This window comes from Grammomys surdaster, unplaced genomic scaffold (assembly GCF_004785775.1).
Source record: "Grammomys surdaster isolate TR1022 unplaced genomic scaffold, NIH_TR_1.0 97, whole genome shotgun sequence".
Classification (NCBI taxonomy): domain Eukaryota; kingdom Metazoa; phylum Chordata; class Mammalia; order Rodentia; family Muridae; genus Grammomys; species Grammomys surdaster.
The window spans coordinates 2628490-2650525 of NW_021604576.1; positions in this window are offsets into that span (position 1 = coordinate 2628490).

Genomic DNA, 22036 nt, shown 5'->3' on the forward strand with positions numbered 1-22036 from the left:
CTCAAAGATTGTGTTTTCTGAGCCAGAATACATAAAAGGCCTTACAGTTGCACTCTTCCAATGGTGCATTTATTCCTTCTAGAAGTCAGGAACTTCTACAGAGGAAGTTTGATGGTTTTAAGCCACTATACTCTGAGAACACCCAAGATTTATGGAATGTGTAAGTTGTCATCTGACTGAGAGATCCAACTGAGCAATACCTTGCTCTCACCCGAGAATAATTACCATCAGCAGAACTGTCAATAACGATGCCTCCAGAAGATTTCAGCTTCCAGCTCCTTGAGACAGCCCTAACTATATGAGCAGTCCCAGTCTAAACCCCAAGCATCCCAGATATCCAGAAGGATCCCAAGATGGTAAGTGCTGTTCCCTACAGAACTTAAGAGCACAGTAAAACAGTCATTGCATTCTACAAACGTTTTCAGCATCAACTTGGAGCAGGCAGCCTAAATAAAGAAAAGTACTCTTCCCACAAAAGCAAAACAAAAACAAATTAAGGCCTGTGTTTCACTTCTGGATTCATGTTCAGCTAGCATGTGGTTGTCCTTGGCCGTATTTTTTTTCAGAGCTTCTCAAGCAATCCTGATGAGCCCAGAATTAATAAGCACTTAAAGAAGAAGAGCTACAGAAATTAGGCAGAGGCCAGTGACCTCAGACCTGTAAAGTCCAGGGATAAAACACTGAGTTTCATTAAGTCTGGGGTCACAAACATGACACTTGATTAGGGGAGCTATTGATTGGAGCTGTGCTTTGACGGCTATTTGTCTTACATCTTCGTGTATTTACACCTTATTAACTGTTTTTTTTTAATATGAACAACTAGAATAGATTCTTTCCTTTGACAATTGCGTATCAAAAAGAAATGGAAAATCACGAAAAATCCAGCCAACCTATCAAAGAAATACTGATCATCAAATCACACAGAAGCAAGAGAGATGTTGGCAATGAGTGTTATCAAGTTTACAAAAACACCATGTTTGTTCGCACTGTTGACTGAGGAATTTATTTATTACCAGTAAGTAGAGCCTAAGTCTGGGCTCTCTAACATATGTGGGTCTCTCTGCCCTCATACTCAGCCTTGTGAACTTAAAATGCTTGTGCTGCTCCCATGGAAACAATGCTAAGTGAAAAAGGAGATTTTCTTTGATCACAAATGAAAACCAGGAAAATAATCTCTCTCTCCATTGTTCAAAACTGGAGACCTAGCTGGAACACTTCAGTAAAGTCATCCCTGGTCCCTTTGCTGACAATGCATGACAGTTTATGTACCTACGGCTTTCCTTGTTTCTTCTAAGGAGCTATCAGGAAAGAATGCAGGAAGACTGGAGACAACCTAGTGGTTAATAGTCCTTACTGCTCTAGAGAAGACCTGGGTTCAGTTCCCAACACCCACGAGATGACTCACAGCTGTCTGTAACTAGTTACCCATATGATGCACATGCATACATCTAGGCAAACACTCATACACATAGAATCAAAATAAATAAAAAGAATAAGAAATGTACAGCTAGTGAGATTGTTCAGCCAGTAAAAGTGCTGTGCATGAAATCCTGGCTGAGTTCAACACCATAACTCATATAAAGATGGGAAGAAAAAATGAACTTCACAGTTCTCTACAGGGACTTCATGGCAGATGTGCCCACACATATACACAACACGACACACACACACACACACACATCATACAAACATACCACATTTATTCACATACACATACCACATACACATGCACACACACATCATACTCAGCACACACACATGCACACACATCATACACACATAACACATTCATACATATAAGCACATGTACACACACACATCCTACACCACACACACAAATACACACACACAGACATGCACACATACAAATGCACACACACACATCAAAACACACACATAATGTTAAAAGAAGAAATGTAAATCATTAAACAACCTGTTGGTTATTATTTCCCTTAAAGATTTCCACAAGAATTGTATTCTGCTACAGCTGACTTGCTTCAGTGACAAGAATAATGGTTAAGGAAGGCTCCATCAGAAATGGACGACAATTAGATTCTCATTCACAGCCAAATTCAATCGGCTTTGCAAAGTGGTAACCAAACATATTTTTGGTTTTCTTTTTATCTAGACAGAGAGCATTTTGAAAACTGTTTTCACACATCGTTTTCCTGAAACACAGATGCTGTACTGCTGTGCATAGTATCAGTTGCAAACAGCAGACAGCTGACTGGAGGGAGGAAATGTATCTTCTTTCCAACATATTTGTAGTGAAGGCCTGGGAAGAAAGGAAGCAAAGGAAAAAGAAATGTAATTGAAGATTATAGCTCCCAGGCTTGCTGTAAGACTGACATGAAGATATTTGGAGCATTTCAGCAGATGATGGCTATGTGGGAACGTATTGAATTTCAATCCATCTGTCTCATGGAGGAACTATTATCTAAACAAGTTCAGACTGCCAGGGACCTATTTTATTTATACTTTAAATCTAGGGAACACTATCCTTCAGAGCAATGATTCAGGATCCTTCCAGTCTGGTTAATGGACATTCTGTTGCTTTGGCAACCTTAGATCCAAACTCATTTTTTATCTAGGGACCTGTACAGAGGGTATATGTTCTGAAAACAGACAGGACACAAGTCTTCTGTACAATGGGAGATGATTCCACTTATAGAACCCAGAGCAGACATTGAAATGTAGGCTTAGATGAAAGGATGCCTAAATCCATATACAGTATGGGCAGGGACATTTGTTAATTACAGTGGAAATTCACAGAGCTGAATGCTGAAAGAGCCCTGCAAACAACTCAATCAATTTAAAGAAGCAATTTTGTAAATAAGATTTCTCTGTGTTTCTTTCCTAGCTATTCAACTACTGGTATTTAGAAAAACTTACTGAATTACAGTGTTGATTTTGTATCCTGCTACTTAAGTTAAAGTGTTTGTAAGATCTAATAGTTTTATGGTAAAAGAATCAGGATCTTATGTGGTAAGGCTCACGTCATCTACAAATGGGGATAATTTGACGTTTTCCTTTCCTGTTTGTATATTTATTGTTTCTTTCTCTTGCTTTATTGCACTAGCTAAGACTCCAAGTACTGTATTGAGGAGGAGCAGAGAGAATGGGCATTCTTGCCTTGTTCCTAATTAGTGAGAAATGTTTTCAGGTTTTTAGACAATTAGAATAATATTGTTTATAACTTGTCATACACAGCCTTTCTTCTGCTCAAATATATTCCTATTTTCTTTAGAGCCTTTATCATGAATGGCTACTAAACTTTGACAAAGATCATTTCTATATCTATTCAGATAACCATGTCATGTCTGAGCCTGAGCATATGTATAATGCTATATTTATTGACTTGAACATGTTGAACCATCCTGTGTCATTCAGTTTGTAACAATTTAGTTGAAAAATTTGACATGTATATTGAACATGGAAACTAGTATACATTTCTTTCTTTATTGTTGCTCTACTCCATTTGATATCAGGGTCATTCTGTCTTCATAGAATGCCTTTGACAGTGTCACTTTCCTTTTGATCTGTGCGACAGTTTAAGGGACATTATAGTTAGCATTGGTGTGGGATTCAGCAGTGACTCTAACTGGCCCTCTGATTTACTTTACTGTTTGCTTGTTTTGTTTTTATTTTTGTTTTCCATTGCTTTAACTTTGTTGCTTTTTAAGATGTTTTGTCTCATCTTATTTTAATTTTAGTGGGACATATGTACTCAGAAATTTATTCAATTAACAATTTTCCAGTGTTTTTAGAAATATGAGTTTTTAAAGTATTCCTTAATGATACTTTGTATTTCAATGAAATTTTCTGTTACATATAGGGGATTGTTCATCTTATTTCATAAAAGCTTAACAAAATAAATATCTAGTAATAGATCTAACCTACAAAAAAACTCTTAAAACACTGAAGAAAGAAATTGAAGACATCTTTGGAAAGACCTATTGTTGTGGATTGGCAGACAATATTGGAGAGGGGGGGGGGAGTACTGAATGCAGCCTACAGACTCAAATCAATCCTCATTGAAATTTCAATCACATTCTTCACAGAACCAAAAAAAAAAACCAAACAAACAAACAAAAAACAATTCTAGAATCCATATGGAAACACAATGCCATGAACAGCCAATTCAGTTTTAAGCAGAAAGCAACACTGGACGCATCACGTATCTGTTGTCAAATTATACTACAGACGTTATTAATAAGAAGTAGTGTTACCGGCACAAAAGCAGAAATCTAGACGGATGAAACAGGGCAGAGCCCTAGAAATGGACCTGTCCAGGTACAAGCACCTATTTTTTCAAACCATAAATGGTTCTCCAACAAATGACTCTGGGAAGCTGCACATTCACACAGAAGAACACAAACTCTGCACCTCTCATCCTACACAAACATCCATTCAAAATTGGAACAGCTCTTTCTGCCCTCTTGGTAGCTAGAGAGGCCTGCTGGGAACAAGACTTCTAAAGACTATGTCTGGAAGGCTTTGTGCAAGGACATTTTTCTCAGCTGCAATCGAGATAGCACATGATTCTTCTTTAAAAATTGAAGGTGCTTATGCCTGAGATGAAACAGTTCTACTCAAGCAAGAGATGTGCTTATCTGTATAAAACAAAAAAACAGCACAGTGACTCCTGGAGGCAAACTAAACAAAACCAGAGAAATCTAGAGGAAGGTAATTAGGACCCATGGAAACAGTGGCATGGTTGATTTCAAACTGTGACACAACCTTCCTGCAAAGTCCACTGGACTCAGGGTCATGGTAATTGTTGTACCCCTCCTGGACTTAAACTAATAGAAAGCAGAGAAACCAAACTTTAAAAAATGGATCAAAGAAGTTAATTGAAGACTGAAACTTTGAACGTGTTGTGGGGAAACATTTCCAAGATACAAGCATAAGTAAGAATCTCTGAAAATGACTCAACTATCCTAGGAAATAACTGAATAATGGCATTTCATGAAGTTAAATATCTTTTATACAACAACAACAAAAAGCAATGATGAAAGTGAAGAGGTAGACTCAGAGTGGGGAAAAATCTTTTATAACTGTAAAGTAGAAAACAGTTTAATATCTTGATTATAACTGCTTAAAAAATTAAATACCCAGAAAAAGCCACCCAGCAAATGAGCATACTGATAAGCTGAAGAGAAAATTATCGAGAGGAGAAATACAAATGACCAGTAACATTTTTAAAGGGGTCAAAATACATAGTCATCAGAGAAATAAAATTAAAACTACTCTGAGATTCTGCCTCACCCAGTGGAGTAGCTATCATTGACATAAGAACTGACAACAAAGGCCGTTGAGGATGTCGGGGAAATGAACCCTTATTCACTGCTAATAACTCATGAGAATCTAAACTCATGGAGCCACTGTGGAAATCAGTATGGAGGTTTTCCAAAATGGCTAAAAAAGAGAATTGATTTCCATAGGATTCAGGAAAAGCAGTCCTAATTATATATCTGAAAGACTCTGAGTCAATATATCATGAAGGTATTTGCACACTCAGGTATATTGATGTACTATTCAAATAACTAAGAAATAGATTTTCATCAATCGATGATAGGATTATGAAAATGTGGTGCAAATAAATGCACAATGGAATTTAATTCAGCTGTAAGAAAAAATTAATTAAGTAATTATGACGCTTGCAGCAGAATGGATGTGATGAGATTGTCGTGTGAAGCAAAATAAAGCAGACTCAGAGAGACGAATACTGCATCCTGTCTCATATGCATGGAGTCTGGATTTCTGAGTGTGAGTGTGTGTGTGTGTGTGTGTGTGTGTGTGTGTGTGTGTGTGTGTGTGTTGCATATATATGTTGTCGGAGTATGAAAGGGAAAGAAGAAATATTAAGGGAGATGGGGAGAGGGAAACCTGAGGAGGGACGCATGTGCCATGAATACAACATAGAGGAGCATTTGTAAGGAAAGTGGAAAGCAACTGGCATGTATGGGGCCTGGAGGGACAAGGGAGAGTAGGAGGTATTAAAACAAATGATAATGTTGTATAGGAAGGAAAATGCAGACTAAAGCCCAACACATTATATTCTAACTTAAAAAAGTCAAAGATGTTTATCTAAGATATAAAGAAAGAAACAAGAATTATGTATCAGCAATGCTTTCCACAGACTTCCCCAAAACACTCATCTCTTTCCTAAGCTTTCTTTTCATTTCACGTGGATAATTGGAGGTTTTTTTCTGTTTGTTTTAATTCTAAGATTTGATTTAAAAGAATTTAATTACATGTATGTATATGTGTGGGACGCACATGAGTATGGTTCCTGTAGAGACCAAAGGAAGGTGTTAGATTCCCTGGATCTGTAGTTATAGATGGCTGCATCTTCTGACGTGGGTGTTGGAAACTGAATTCTATTCCCTGCAAAAGTAATCAATGCTCTTAACCTCTGGGATATCTCTCTAGCCCCTCAGTTATGGATTTGCAAACTTTTTTTTTTTTACCAGAGTATATTAATTGTACAAAATAAATGATTTCTGAATTGCGGAGATGACTTAGTAAAGTGACTAAGGACCTTGTCCAGATCCCCAGAATTCACATAATACAGCTAGGCAGAATAGGACATCTACAATTCCAGTGCCAAGGAGGAACAGAGATACAGAGATCTCTGGAGTGCACTGACTGCCAATCAGCTTAGCCGGATGTATGAACTCTAGGCACAACGAGAGAGCCTGTTTCAAGCAAGACCAAAGCAGAGAGTGCATAAGGAAGATATGTAAAGTCAAACTTTGCTCTTTACACACACTTACAGAGACACATAAGTACAAAACATTTGCAAGTACACAAAATGAACAAATATAACTAAAAGTATTCATACATACATATAACATAATTAGGGTATATTTAATTTGTCAATTAGCTTTTTGCTGTTTAAACTCTGAATATTAAATTCTGTTTAAATTTCTCCTGCTACAGTGAGACATAGCTTAAACCACAAGGGAAAAAATGCTTCAAAAATAAATTCTCTTCAAATACACATTAAGTGTCTGCTCCTTTTCAGGCAACTTGCAATCATGGATGAAGAATGACTAAAGCTTGTTCTTGGCAAAAAATCCACATGTTAGAGAGACACTCAGTACACAGCTGTACTCCAGTAAAGTGGAGTGCTACTGGAGGATTGTGGTAAGCGTGGAGAGAAGACCGTGAAAGGCTCTTCTCATTACAGCCTGTTCTTTGTAAGTAGCAAAAGGAGAACTCAGGAATTGTAAGTACCAAGGGGTTTTTAAAGCATTGACTAATGATGACTTCTTTGCTATAAGCCATTTATCCTGGGGATAAAATTTTTTATTTCTGCTACTGTGTGGGTAAATTAAGCTCACATTTTATAGGCTTATTTAGTGTTCACGTCTACTTAGCAAATCAGAGAACTTTAAGCATTAACTCTGTATGTTGCTTTGTTTAGAACACTGTCTTCTTCTTACTCATTTCTGAGTATTGCAGTTTGATTCTGAACTGTCCCCAACTCTTGTTCCCTTGAATGGTCAGCCCCCAGCTTGTGGCACTATTCTGGTGGCCATGGAACCTCTAGTAAATAAGGCCTGGCTAGCAGAAGTAGGTCATCAGAAGCAGACTTTTGACTGTAAAACTAGTCTCTGATTTTAGCCTGCTTCCCTGTTTTTTACCACCACTGTCAAACACCCAGGCCACCATGAATTGAGCAGCTCTGATGTGTCACAGAACTGCCACTCAATCTGACATCAAAACAAGTCTTTCCTTGTGTTTCTCAACAATATAGTGTGGGCATGCTTCCTCATCTGTAAAAGCCACAAAGAGGTATTATGTCTACAAGGTTCAGACAAGGGAAATACAGTCATTGCCAAGATCAACAATCTTGTTGTAAAGACCATGAATCTTCACATGAGTCTGTACGTTAGGGGGAGAAACATTGTTGTAAAGACAATGAATCTTCACATGAGTCTGCACTTTAGGAGGAGGAAGGCATGATGGTCACTGACACTCTGACAGCATTGTCTCTGACTCTGGACGCTACTGAGTATGACCTGTTTCTTGAACCCTAAGCCAGGCTTTTATTTGTTTATTACAGTTCTTTTCTCCTCTATCTTCTTCATGGAATCATCTGGTTCGTCTATGCTTCTAAATGCTGTTCTCTGAATGGTTACTCTAGTTCACCTCTTGTCTTTGTTAGGGTTTCTATATCTGAGAAGAGACACTAGGATGCTGGCAACTCTAATAAGGAAAAACATTGAATTAGGGCTGGCTAACACTTTCAGAGGTTCAGTCCATCATCATCATGGTGAGAAGAATGGCAGTGTTGCAGGCAGACACGTACTCAAGAGAGAGCCGAGAGTTCTGTATGTTGCTCTGCAGGCAGCTGAAGGAGACTGTGCCATACTGAGTGTAGCTTCAGCATATGAGACCTCAAAGTCACCCGCACACTGACACACTTCCTCCAACAAGGCCACACCTATTCCAACAAGACTATACCTCCTAATAGTGCCACTCGCTATGACCAAGATTTCAAACACAAATCTATTGGGCTATTCCTAGCCACATTACCAAACCTCTCAGTATTACTCTTCTCCATATGCTGATTTTACCCAACCTTATAACTTCCATGGCTCTCTAGGCTGATGACAACAGATTTTTGTTTTTGTCTGGCTGCTACATGTCTCCTTATGGATATTTCTTAAACATTTTGAGCTGTGAACATCTAAAAAATACCATTATTTCTCTTAATTGTACTACATTATGTATTTTGTTGAAGAATATCACCCTTCCTTAATTTATCCAAAAGAAACACCCATGAATAATCCTAGACTGTTTCCTCTGCCATATCTTCACTCTTACCAAATCAGTTACAAGAGTTTAATTTGGAATCCACCTTCTCCTTGCCACCCCTATTGCTACCATTTGAGATCAAAACTTGTGATCTCTCAGTAAGAGCAAACTCTTTCCTGCCTCTGTGGTTATCCTGGCACCAATCTGGCCTCTGAATCCATCTTTAAAACTTTCCACTGAGTCAGTTTTAAAAAACAAACTAAGCATATATACACAAAGTTAATATCCCTCAGAGGTTGCCAGGCAGTGGTGGCACGCGCCTTTAATCCCAGCACTTGGAAGGCAGAGGCAGGAGGATTTCTCAGTTCGAGGCCAGCCTGGTCTACAAAGTGAGTTCCAGGACAGCCAGGGCTACACAGAGAAACCCTGTCTCAGAAAAAAAGAAAGAAAGAAAGAAAGAAGGAAAGAAAGAAAGAAAGAAAGAAAGAAGGAAGGAAGGAAGGAAGGAAGGAAGGAAGAAAGAGAAAGAAAAAGTTTTTAAAAAAAATTCCTCAGAGGCTTATCAGAGTTTACAAAACAAAGATTACCTTTAGTGCATTTTCCTTGTCATTCTTCTCCTACCTTCTTCCCAAACTCAACCTTCTAGCCACTAAGAATTTCTAAGTCGAACTGATGGTAAAGTCAAATGATGTCCAGAAGAACTTGGCTCCAATCCCAGCCTCCAAGGCATGGTAATCAGCTTCTATTCTTTTTCAGCTCTCAAATAAAAATGGTAATAGTAGCTACTGTTTGGTGTTTAGATGAGGATACAGTTAAATAGTGCATGAAAGATGTTTAGCATGGTGACTTGTACAAAAATAATGGCAAAAATGTGCTATTTAGTATATGTGCAGATTCCTAAATGTTTCTTACTCCTTCACTCTCCTGGGCTGCTGTCCTTTGCATTTGGAACACAAGTCTTCCTTAACCAGCCTGCTGATCATTTAGACATCTCCAAGACAGTCCTCTGCCCACACACTCCCGCCAAGGTGCAGAGCAGAGTGGATCTCCTTCCTTTGCCCTTCCCACAGATTCTATGCATTACCGTCTAATGCCTATCATCATATCTAGATAAAAGATAATATTTTAGTATCTCTCTGCCCAATTGAACTCAGGTGCAACAGAAAACAGACTGAGACAGAGAACAAAAAGATTTATTTCACTTCTGATCATTTTCTGCCTCAAAAAATTATCATCTAGTTGATGGAAAGGAAATAAATTATATGTGGAGAAATTCGTGAAGCCCTTTGTACTAATGTTAAAACATGTACACCCTTTGCCCAAAGAGTATTATTTCTATCACTCTTTCTAAGAAGATGAGCAGACAACTTCACAATAACGTCATCCTAACTTTACCTAGATATGGAGTTTGAGGCAACGTTTGCATGATCAACTTAAAATGGTAGATGAAGTCCCAGAACAAGGAAATTAGGGGAAGCAGTATCTAGACAGGAAAATAAGAAAAAAAATACTTAGATGACCACAGTTTTACAATAAAACATAGTTGATCATGCAACATGGCAGCCTCCTCTTGTCTGCTGTTTGGATGCCAGTGGCTCTCCAGTGGTAGTGGGGGTAAGAGGGAATTCTCCTTATCTCTGTTATCTCTTTTCCATCTTGTATCTTTCTCTACTCAGTTTCCCCACACTATTCTATCCTCTGTATATTAGGACTTCCTGTGTTTTACGTTGTGCTAATTGGTCCATTATCCAAGCAGCCTAGGAAAGACAGTTTTCACCATCCAACGTCCAAGTCCTAAGTTCCCTGTGTTTCCAGAAGTATTCCATGTTAAAGGACCTCCATGGATCCTTGAATCCGATCTGTATTTGGGTGCTTTGTACATTCACTTTTGGGGACTCTGAGATGGCATTCGTTCATGGGTACTGGAAAAATAGCCACTGCCCTTCACTGAACTCCACTGAGCAAAACTCTGAAGCCAGAAATCAAACCTCTAGTAAGCAAAGGAACCATGGCATTTTTGAGAATATCAGCTAGATTCTACATACATACATATTGCCCAATGAATGAAACATGATCTATGGTGTCCATGTATTATACAACTGCATTTTCCAGGAATAGGGCATGGGGTCACAGAACAACATTTGGAACCCATTTGCTGTATTCAAATTTGATTTAGAAATCGATATTTAAGAATGATATAAGTAATTATATAAAGAGAAGTGACTGCCTGTAGGGTGAGTGGGTAGAGGTTTGTGTCTAGAGGCATGTAAGGAAGAAAATGCAAACAAGTTTTAACCATAACATCTTAATGTAATATTTAAAATAAAGTTTGTTTTCTAATATTTTCTTATTTATAAAAATGTGACTGTATACTATTTAGTATCTAAAATATTAGAAAATTATTAAAGAGAGATGTTTAAATAGTGTATTCATCATCTATAAAAATGATAATTGCCATTTATAAGTCAATTTGCATCTCCTCTCAAATATAAATATACATATATACAGTATATATAGTATATATATATACAGAATACATACATATGTATATATATACAGTATATATATATATACAGAATATATAGTATATATGAGATAGTGACACATATACACACATACACACATACATACACATACACACACATACAGAGAGAGAGAGAGAGAGAGAGAATTTACTCTGAAGCAACCAAGCTGAAATACTTCTGTAGGTAATAGTTTTACAAAGGATCTCTGCCAGATACTACTCAGAGAAAATATACTTCTTAGAACTCATTGAACATTCATCCACTATGAGGTAGATATTATTATTGTCATTTTGTCTGGGTTCAGAGTCCTCACATTATCCTCATCCTCTTCCCCAGTGTATCTAATGCTCTCTCTCTCCATATCCACTTGTCTTGACATCATGACTGAAGCTCCAGCTCACATGTCAGCCCTCCCAAAAGCACACCCCACATCTATGAGCCCGTTTTGCAACTTACTATGATTCCTAAAATTCTTATGCCTTTGTCAATGGCTCAGTAAAATTCATATCATTAGCTATTGTCAGTAATCCTAAGGAAAATTTGATTTGCCCACATAAAACATCAATAAATATATTTGCAGTTTGAAATGTTCAAATTTATCATTTTCTGTGACAGGAACAAATCATGCTTAAAGTGATAACTCAGTTTTAAACAAAGACAGTTATACAATAAAAATACATCCCTAAAATACCAAAATTAAAGAAATAAAATGACAGTGGTTTTCAAGACAGACTTTGAAGCTGTGTTAGGGTTAGTTTCCCGCAACTGTAAGAAAATACTGAAATAACAAACTGGTTAACGATTTTGGAGATTTTGTTCCGTTTGCTTCATTGTTGCTGGCAGAGCCATGCACTGTGGGAAAAATGTGAGTGGAGGAATGGCCTCATGACAGCCAAGAAGTAAAATTCGAGAAAGAAGAGACCAGGACTGTACCCCTATAGTTTCTCTCAAGGGCATGCACTCTGGGGCCTGACTTTCCTCCCTTAGGTCCCGCCTTTTGAAGAGTCCACCACTCCTGATAGCACTGCAGGCTGCTGATGCATTCAATAGATGGGCCTTTGGAGGATCAGTGAAGAGGCCTATAGAGGCTGACTCAAATTATGCAGATGTGTCAGCCAACCATTGATTGTAGGCCCCGAGGACGGGAAATGAATTCAAGTGCTTCCTTATGGTTATGGTATCATCTGAGAAGGAAGACAGCACCAAACTCCTGCTCTAGCTGGACCAGTAAATCCTGGTAAAGGAGACCAGATCCCGAGCATCAAGGACACGACCCAGAGCCTTTCTTCCTTTCTTCTTCTTCTTCTTCTTCTTCCTCTTCTTCTTCTTCTTCTTCTTCTTCTTCTTCTTCTTCTTCTTCTTCTTCTTCTTCTTCTTCTTTTTTATAATTTATTTTTTTCTCAAATCGTAATTCATTCACACAGGGGTTATAAACACAAAAAGGCAGGATGTGGGGAAGGGAATGACACTGGAGTGTGGGTATTCAGGGGGAATACAGATATCTTCAGAACCTAGTATAGGCTAGGTGAAGGTTCAGGGGACAAGTCACTATGAATCTGTCTATGACTCAGAGCCTTTCTTCTGATTTCAGTACTGTGTACAGATGTTTGTGAGTCCAAGTTTAATAACCTGTCCTGGTAAATTAGGATGCTACATATCACATAATACAACTCTGCCATACTGAAAGCCAGTGCACAGCTTCAAGTGCTGTTTCCTAAAAGGATGAGATAATAATGTACTAAAGACTACTCTAAAGCAGACTAATCAGATTTCAAAAGACTCAGAGCAATGAGCTTGTCATCTATGTAGCCAATAGGACAGACTAATGCATTCAGACATAAATACACACAGACACACACAGACACAGACACAGACAGACACAGACACACACACACACACACACACACACACTGTCACCAATGGAAAACAAGTCTAGTCTTCTTTTCAGAAAATATCTCTGATAGGTTATCCAGTCTCAAGTGATGAGCACTAGACACATGCACGTATTAGTGATATTAAAGGAACACAGTAGGTTGCATAGATACATATACAAACGTGTGTGTACATATGCATATTTATAAAATTAAAAATCAAGGAGCTACATATTTGAGAGGAAATTAGGCTAATAGGAAGAGTTCAAGGGAGGAAAGGGAAGAGAGAAATTATGTAAATGTAGTTCTCATACATGAAATTCTCAAATAAAACATCTTTTAAAATGCAACTGCAATATCACCATGTGTCAGTTACAGGACTGGTGACACTCTCAAAAGTGGTCCCCTTCCTCCTGTCCTCATTTATTTCATTGAGGTACCAGCAATGATGGAACAAACTCAGGAGACCGTACCTACTGCAAATAAAGCATTAACAAATAAGACAGCCTTGATTTCTTCTCGATTCTGTCCTTGTCCACTTTCATATATATACACTAGGTTTACCAAAAGCATAATCATGAATATAATAATAGATGCTACATTCACTAGTGAGACAGCTCAGTGAGAAAATACACTTGCCACTTGAGTTTCATTTCCACATGTTGGAAGACGAGGACTCCAACTCTTGCAAGTTTTCTTCTAAGTCCCATGCCAGTATAGCCTGAATCTCTCCCCTACCCCTCTCTCTCTCTCTCACACACAGAGAGATACTTGCATGCACACACATACACACATACACTCACACACTTTCTCTAAATAAATGCAAAAATACTAAAAGCTTTAAAACAGATCCATCTACTTAATCCCTTATCTACTTAATGCCACAGCTAAATATTCGATTCATAAAAAGAGTCTTTTTTTTCTTGAGCTCCTGCTATTTGTGTCACCCTTCAAAGATAAAGAAGGAGAATGAGCAGTAACTTAGTTGCATGTATGTTTCTAGTTTAGAACAGATGGCAGTTTGTCCCGTGGTATCATCAGGGGTTACCTGTCCATACCACAATCCCTTAACTAGGACTAACACCAACTAGTCTATAACACTGCCTAGGATCATAAGATTCATTGTACAGTCAAGGCAGTAGGTATACAATGATAAGCTCCAGGGATCCTGAAATATATCAGTTTGTATAGGATTCTACTGGTGTAAGAAGCTGTTCTTCAAGATGTGGTATATGCAGTAATTTGAAATTCCTTGTATGACATTGTATACCAAGTAAATATAACATATGAGTTTAGGAACTAAGCTCATACGTGAAAAGAACCCTATAATAGTCAACATAAATGATTTTCTCAGGAATTCATATTTCCCATCTTGGGAACATTAAGCTGTATAGAATAGTGATTCTAGTCCTCAGAAATGGAAAATTCCACCAGTAGAGTCAGTAAAAGTCTCACTAAACATAAACCTATTGATGCTGCCTGCTGAGCTTGGGATCATTCTTCTAACAAAAGAAGAGACAAAAAAAAGAGAGTTACTATGTAGATGATCAAGAGGAAATAAGATTAATATCCTATAACAGGAGCAGAAAGAAATACATCTGATACACATGCTCCGGTGAAATCTCTATTTACATTTTCACATCCAGTTTTATTTGAAATGGTAAATACGGTGGCCTAGCAGAAGCCTGGCCATCATTGGTTCTGAAGCATCGAGGATGAGGGTCTAAGTGTAACCACAGGCGAGCCAACTAGAAATGTCACAACAGAAGGTAGTAATAATACACAGAGAGAGTGTGTTTCAGATGCTTTTTGGGGATCAACAGCAATAGAAGTGCTGTGATTTGTCCCACTGATCTTCTGACTGCAAGTTTACTGACAAATTATGATTAAATCCGGTCCAGAAGAAGTTATGTGCATGTCTTGGATTGGTACAGGTGAGATGCAGAAGTCTCGATTCTGTACTTAGATGCCTCTTGTCATTCCAATGTTCCAACTGCTGTAACCTTTGATGGCTGCTAAGCTCTTCTAAGGAAAGAAGCCTAAGCCTCAATCATAGATGCTTGCTGTGGACATGGTCTCTCACTGGAAGTAACTCAAGCCCAATAACTGACAGAAAGGGACATTAATAGGCAACATCTATTCTATAGTTTGTATATAAAGCTCTCCCATAAAAACTCATGTGTTACAGCTTTGGCTCCTGACTGGTAGATTTGGTCACTGAGGTGTGACTGGATCATGAGGACTCTAACAGTACCAATGGATAATCCAACGATGGACTCATAATTTGATGGAGTTATTGTAAAGTGATGGAAAATGGAAGCTATGGCTTATTTGGAAGAAGTATATCACTGATGCATGTCCATGGGGTATATATCTTCTTCCCAGACCCTTCTTTGGGTGTCTTTGCTTCGTGTTTAGTATGAAGTGAGTCACTTTGTTCTGCCATACCCTTCTGCCTTGTTGTTCTCCTTAACAACAGAACCAGATGAGCGTAGACTAAAATTAAGAGAGCATTCCCTTTGTAAATTGTTTGTACAAATGTCCCCTTGAAGACGCCATGCCTAGGAAATGCCAAAGACAAGGCACAAGCCTGATTTTCATCAAGGCTTGAAAATTAGTACTTTAGTAACAGAAAATCTCTCAGAACCTGGATGAGATGCTTGATTCTTTTTAGCTTGCAGAAACTGGAACAAGACTAAAGATGAGTAGGGAGCTGTTGCAGTTGTCAGTGTTCTTACCTTGAGAAATAGAGGACTGTGAACACTGGGGGCTACACAACAATTTCAAGGCAACCAACTGTCTCCTTGTACTTGGAGAAGCAGCCCTTATAAGATAAATTATATATTTGGGTAAATGATGTCAAAAAGGATTAGTGGTCTCTCCTAAGGACATCCCACATACACTCCACTGCATTCAGGCAGGAAGAGGCAGCCTCTTCTCCCAGGGCACCAGTTCCATGATTATAGATTTCCAGTAATGACATGAAATAAACATTTGCACAATGCATGAATGAGTTCTAATATCCTCAATGTCAGCTCTGTGTATCTGAAATGCCTGGAGCCTGCTTATCACCATATATAATATTCATAAAGCATTTTCAATCCCTTGACAGCGGCTCTCTGCAGAAAGGAAACAGTTATCTCTCTCTAAAGGATACGGTGAAGATTAATTAGTTAATTTCTTAAACTGCTTCAGGGATGAAGTTTCTTTGCTCAAACTAATTATGAATATCACAATGTGTCCATGCTATAAACTCATACCTTCAAAGCTGCAAGGACTGTTATTTATTGATATAAAGAATACTTAGATATATCATTACTTTATTACACCACCATGATTACTTTGCAGTTCAATGTGTAGGCTTAAGAATAGCATTATATCACTGACGAAACTCGAATCTGGTTATACAATCAGGCAATTTGCATAACTTCTCATTTGGGTCCCATTCAACAATGCAAACATTGTCTATTGTCATTTAAAACATATTGAATATAGAAGTTAGTACCCTTACACATATACCAGTTAGGAGTCTTTTCAAAAATCTCATTTACCAAATAACAGGGCCCAGTCTGTTATAATGCATATGTAGGTTTAGCAAAGCACCTGCTTTCTTGTTAGCATTCAGTACTCGTTAACAGACCTGAGTTGCACAAGATTGATCAAAAATGTGAGGCTAAAATAGTTTACATTTGCCTCCCACTATTCAACGTTTCTTCATTCATTGGAGACATATTTTACTGTTTTATTGCATAAACCTCCTAACAGGCCTCTGAACTCTTCCACTGGTTCTTGAGTCACCTATGTAACAATGTTATCTCAATATGTCAATGGAAACTACCATTTCCACAGCAATGATGAGAAGTGGAGATAAGTCATGTATCCCACCTAGAGCATAAGGGTAGCTGCACTGCTTGCTTTTAGAGAATAGACTTGCCTTCAAAGCATGAAACAAGGCAACCTAGCCTCCAGCTACCTTCAGATTTAGAAAGACGTTTTCATTTATAGGAATGTGGTATGTGAGGCATGGAATCTGACCTTATAGGCATGAAATGAACCCTCCCTCACATATGAAATCTGGTCACAAACACTGAATATGGTCATCCAGGTTGGAAATGGAGCTTACAGTAGTGAACCACACATTTCATGTGTGGATTCCATCCCTCCAGAAATGTATTCCATCCCAGTATGAGAACTGGCCTTCCAGGTATGGAAAGAGGCTCTTAAATTTTCAAAGCTATATAACAGTCTTTGCATTATGCAACTGTGGGGTGTGAATGCCGCTAGAAGTGTCAGATATAACGTCTAGTCTTGCAGGTATGTAACAGAGAACAATGGCTTGGATGTGGCCATATTGAAAACTTAATCCTCAACGTGGCGGTTTTCAGATGTGGAACTAAATAGGAGGCCTCTGGAGGTGCTACCTTCTGAACAGCTTAGGCTAGTTATCCTGTGTAGTACTTTCGGTGATAAATGTCCTCCATAGGCTCAGGTATTTTGGTACCCGATTGGAGAGGCTAGGAGGTATAGCCTGTAGGAAGTAGGTTACCGGCAGTGACTTGGGAGAGTCTAAAACCTTCTGCCACTTCAGTTTTCTCTCTGTGTTGAGGAATGGTATGTGCAGTGTGTATTCAGATGCTGATTACTGTATCCAGAGATCTGGTTGCAGTCCAGAACTTGGCATTGTCCAGCATCTCCTGTCTCAATGTTATGTAATAATTGCCTTCCATCACCTTTGATTGGTTAATATAAAGATCTGATCAGCCAATAGCTGGGCAGGAGAGGAGGGAGTGAGATGTCTAACCCCAGTAAAAGGATCCCAGGTGGAAAGAGGAAGAAAATTCACCAGGAGATCGCCAGGGATTGTTGCCATGAGAGGACAGATGGAGCAGGAACAGCCAGGGCAAGATCAAGATGGCAGGCCATGCCAAGTGGCTGAGAAGTATGCCAGGCCAACATAGTCAGGTGAGAATAGCTCAGTATCTTCCTAGCTATAACAAAAGACACTCATTAATAAATATACCAAGTCTCCATGTCATTATTTCAGAGCAAGGGCAGGCATAGAAAAGTCCTGTACTTTCAGAACTTTGCTTCACTCTTGCTTTTAAAGATGTGGTCTGTCAACTTCATTCTCCTATTGCTATGCCTGACATATCTCTGCCCTATGATGAGTGTCTCTTATCCCTCTGGAACCTTAAGCCAAAACAAATTGTCTCTTCCTTAAGTTGCCTTTGGTCATGGTGTTTTATCACTGCAATAGAAAAGTGACAATAGATTATGAGACTCAAGACTCTTATTCTAAAAAATTATCCCTGCTCCTTTCTGTCTGTCTGTCTGTCTCTCTCTGTCCCTCCCTTGCTCTCTCTCTCTCACTCACTCACTCTCTTGCTATCTCTTTCTATGTCTCTCCATATGTCTCTCTGCATGTCTCTCTGTCTCTCTGTCTCTCTGTCTCTCTCTCTCTCTCTCTCTCTCTCTCTCTCACACACACACACACACACACACACACACACACACACACACACACACAAACACATGTGCCTGCCATTGTGTGCTGCCATACACTATGATACATTCAAGGGGATCTTCTCCACCGCCAAGATTATGCTGTTTAAACTACCAATCACCAAGATTATAAACTAAATTAACCAATTTATAAGTATCTAATCTATAGGAATTTCACTGTAGTAATTTTAAAATACAGCCTACTGTATTGGTCCAGCTTTCATGGCATGAAGGTTGGTCATAAAAATATGAAACCGTACTATCAAGCATAGAAGCTGACCATGACCTCAGACTTTGATTCTATGAATAAGGAATTCCAACTGCCCATATGGAACACTACTCTAGAGAAATATGAAGTATTTCTCTATGAAATATGAAATCTGTTTTTTTTCAAGCATAGACTTGTGTCTTTTATGTTTGAATTCTGTTTTTCCCATAAGACTCATCCTTAGAAACATAGACTCGGACCTCCATCAGAATCAACTAGACCTTTTATTATGAAATTTGGCCCTTCAGGTATAAGGTGTCCCCCTTCTAGAAGCACTTCGTATATGGAATATCAATCAAATCATGGAATTTAACTCCACAAGAATGAGACACAATGCTCTAGTCGTGAGACTATAATTCAGTCATATTCATAAACTTTCTAAAATATGATAATTGGTCTACTAATTATAAATACTAGATCTCCATGTGAATGCTGAGTGCCTATATTCCATGCATAGAAATTGGCACCAAGAGGATTTTCAGTCTCCAAACATAAAACTCATAGAATTAGTCTTGACAATAACTATCTAAAAAGCTGTGTTTCTCCCATAAATACTTGTTTTTCACATGTGGAATTTGGTGCTTCTGGCCAGGAACTTAGAACACCATATATGAAAATCACTATCAAGGAGCAAAATATGGTCCTACAAATATAGGGGCATGTAGATAACATTTTATGACTAAAATTAAAATTTCCAAACATGCAGCTTAGGTCTGCAAAGTAGAAAATTGCTTCAGTTATGGTTAACAATCATTAAACACGGCCAGTCATGTCTGAAACCTGGGATTTCAGACAGAGCAACTAGCTTATTAATCACAGATACTTGTGTTCTGCAGCATGTGAACTACTGCCCAAACAGTGATACTCACACACCAAGTGTTGGGATTGAACTGTGAACTCCTCAAATTCATTTATGGAGGACCTAATCCCAGTTTGACTAAATTTGAACATAGTGCCTTTACAGGATATCATGACATTTAAATGATGTTATAAAGGCGGGGTCCTAATCTGCTCAACGTCAGGATCCTCATTAGAAGAAACAGAGATATCAACTGCTTGTCTCTAGTTTACACAGCAGAAGAGTGACAGGAGACCACAGTGAGAAAAGGGCTTTCAGAAAACTGGGTTAGGTGAGTGTGGTGCTACACACCAGCAATCTCAGCTCTCTGTAGTCACATGTAGGAATAACACAAGTTCAAGGCAAGCTGTACTAGACAGTGTGACTTGTCTCAAAGGAAAAAGCTCTCAAGATGTAGATTAGTGGAAGAATAATTGTACGACACACACCTGATAATAGGTTCTATTCCCACTTCTATATGATGGGAAGAAACCATCCCAGATCCTGAATTTGCTAGATCTTGGATTTTGGCCTGAAACTATGACAAAATTAATTTTTCTTGGCTGTGATATTATATGTCATACTGTGGCATCCTTCACAGACTATAATGTCACATAAGAAATTAAATCTCCAACCATTCATTTAAGTCATAGAAGTTGTCTTTCCCAGACATGAAACCTGATCAAATTGTTTGCATGTGTGGAATCTGTCCCTTTAATCATGAAAATATTCACATAGCCTTGGCTACTAAATCAAGTATGAATATGGTCTTAAAAGTGTCCTGCTGTGATGGCATGAAAACAAACCTAACTAGATGATGTGTTAACTATAGCTCTTACCACTACAACAAAATGCCCGATAAGATGTAGTGTAATGCAGAGGTATTTATTTTGGCTTATGGTTTGAAGACACTCAGTCCATTATGTTGGGAAGGCGGGGTAGCAGATTACTCCATGGCTACAGAAATACACCGAGGCTTGCTCACAGGTTTCCTTGTCTCAGTGGACAAGGAAAGAGAGTTATTCCACTGGTACAGGGTCTGAGTCCATAAGACCCACCTTCTAATAAGCCATCTCCTTCAGATAGACACTACATCCTGAAGGCTTCCCAAGACAGTACCACAAGGTTGGCACCAGATGTTGAAACACTTGGTCATGTGAGAAGACAATTTACATACAAACTGTAAATACATGGAAAATTTCTTTCTTTCTACAGCAGTATATACTCAGGAAGATCGTTAAATTAATAAGCATAAACGAGAATAATTTTGTGAGTATTTTTAGAACTACATGTATGAAAATGTATAAAATTTTGCATATATGAAAATGTAATAGTGAAGCTCATCACCTTGCATGATAGCCTAAAAATAAATATAAAAGTTTTTAAACAGAAAATTGAACTAAGTTAATCTTTATAATGCTTTTGGATCAAGTCTAATTTAGGATAAGCACTTAGAAAGTACTAGACAATGGCATTCTTATTACTGATGAGTTTAGCACACATGGTGAGGACTCTAGCATACCTTTGTTCTTTCATTAAACAAAAATCCACACCAACTAATATAAACAAAGTTTCTAATGACCTTTAATAAGAATATTTTTTTCAAATTTTGGGTCTACCCATAAAGATGAGAATCATGGAAGAAAATTTTTAGCAGATTATGTTTTAGAGATTATTAGGGCATGATGTTCTAGATAGGATGTAGTCATGTATCCAGTGAGGACTCATGATGGAGACATGATCCTGCATGTGTCCGTGCAGTAGGTGGTATAGTCCTTTAAGGGATGCTGCCTAACAGATGGTGCTCAGCTCACTGCAAGTGCTGCCTGCAGGACTCAGAACAGTTGTTAATGTGGTCAAGAGCAAGTTGTTAGGAGGGTAAGTCCACTTCTGAATCCCTCTTGCTTTCTGTCTGGTGATGAGCTGTCTCTCTTTCGTCTGTTTCTCTGCTATCGTGCAAGAGGCCCTCATGAGAGTCAAGATGATGCTGAGTCATTGCATTTGAATCTCCAGAATTAGGAGCTAGTGAGTCAACTTTATTTACAAGGGTAATCTATCCAGGTGTTTTATTAAATTAAGTTTAAAAATAGACTAATATCCAGGGTAAAGGGTAAAATGCAGGGCTGATGCAGAGGTTGATAAAGCTCGGCTCCAAACAGTAATGAAAGAAACTAAATAAAGGTTTCATAGAGGGATGTTTAATAGTACTTCAAAAAGACTTCAAAACTCCAACTTTTAAACCCTTCTGTTTTTAGAATAAGTC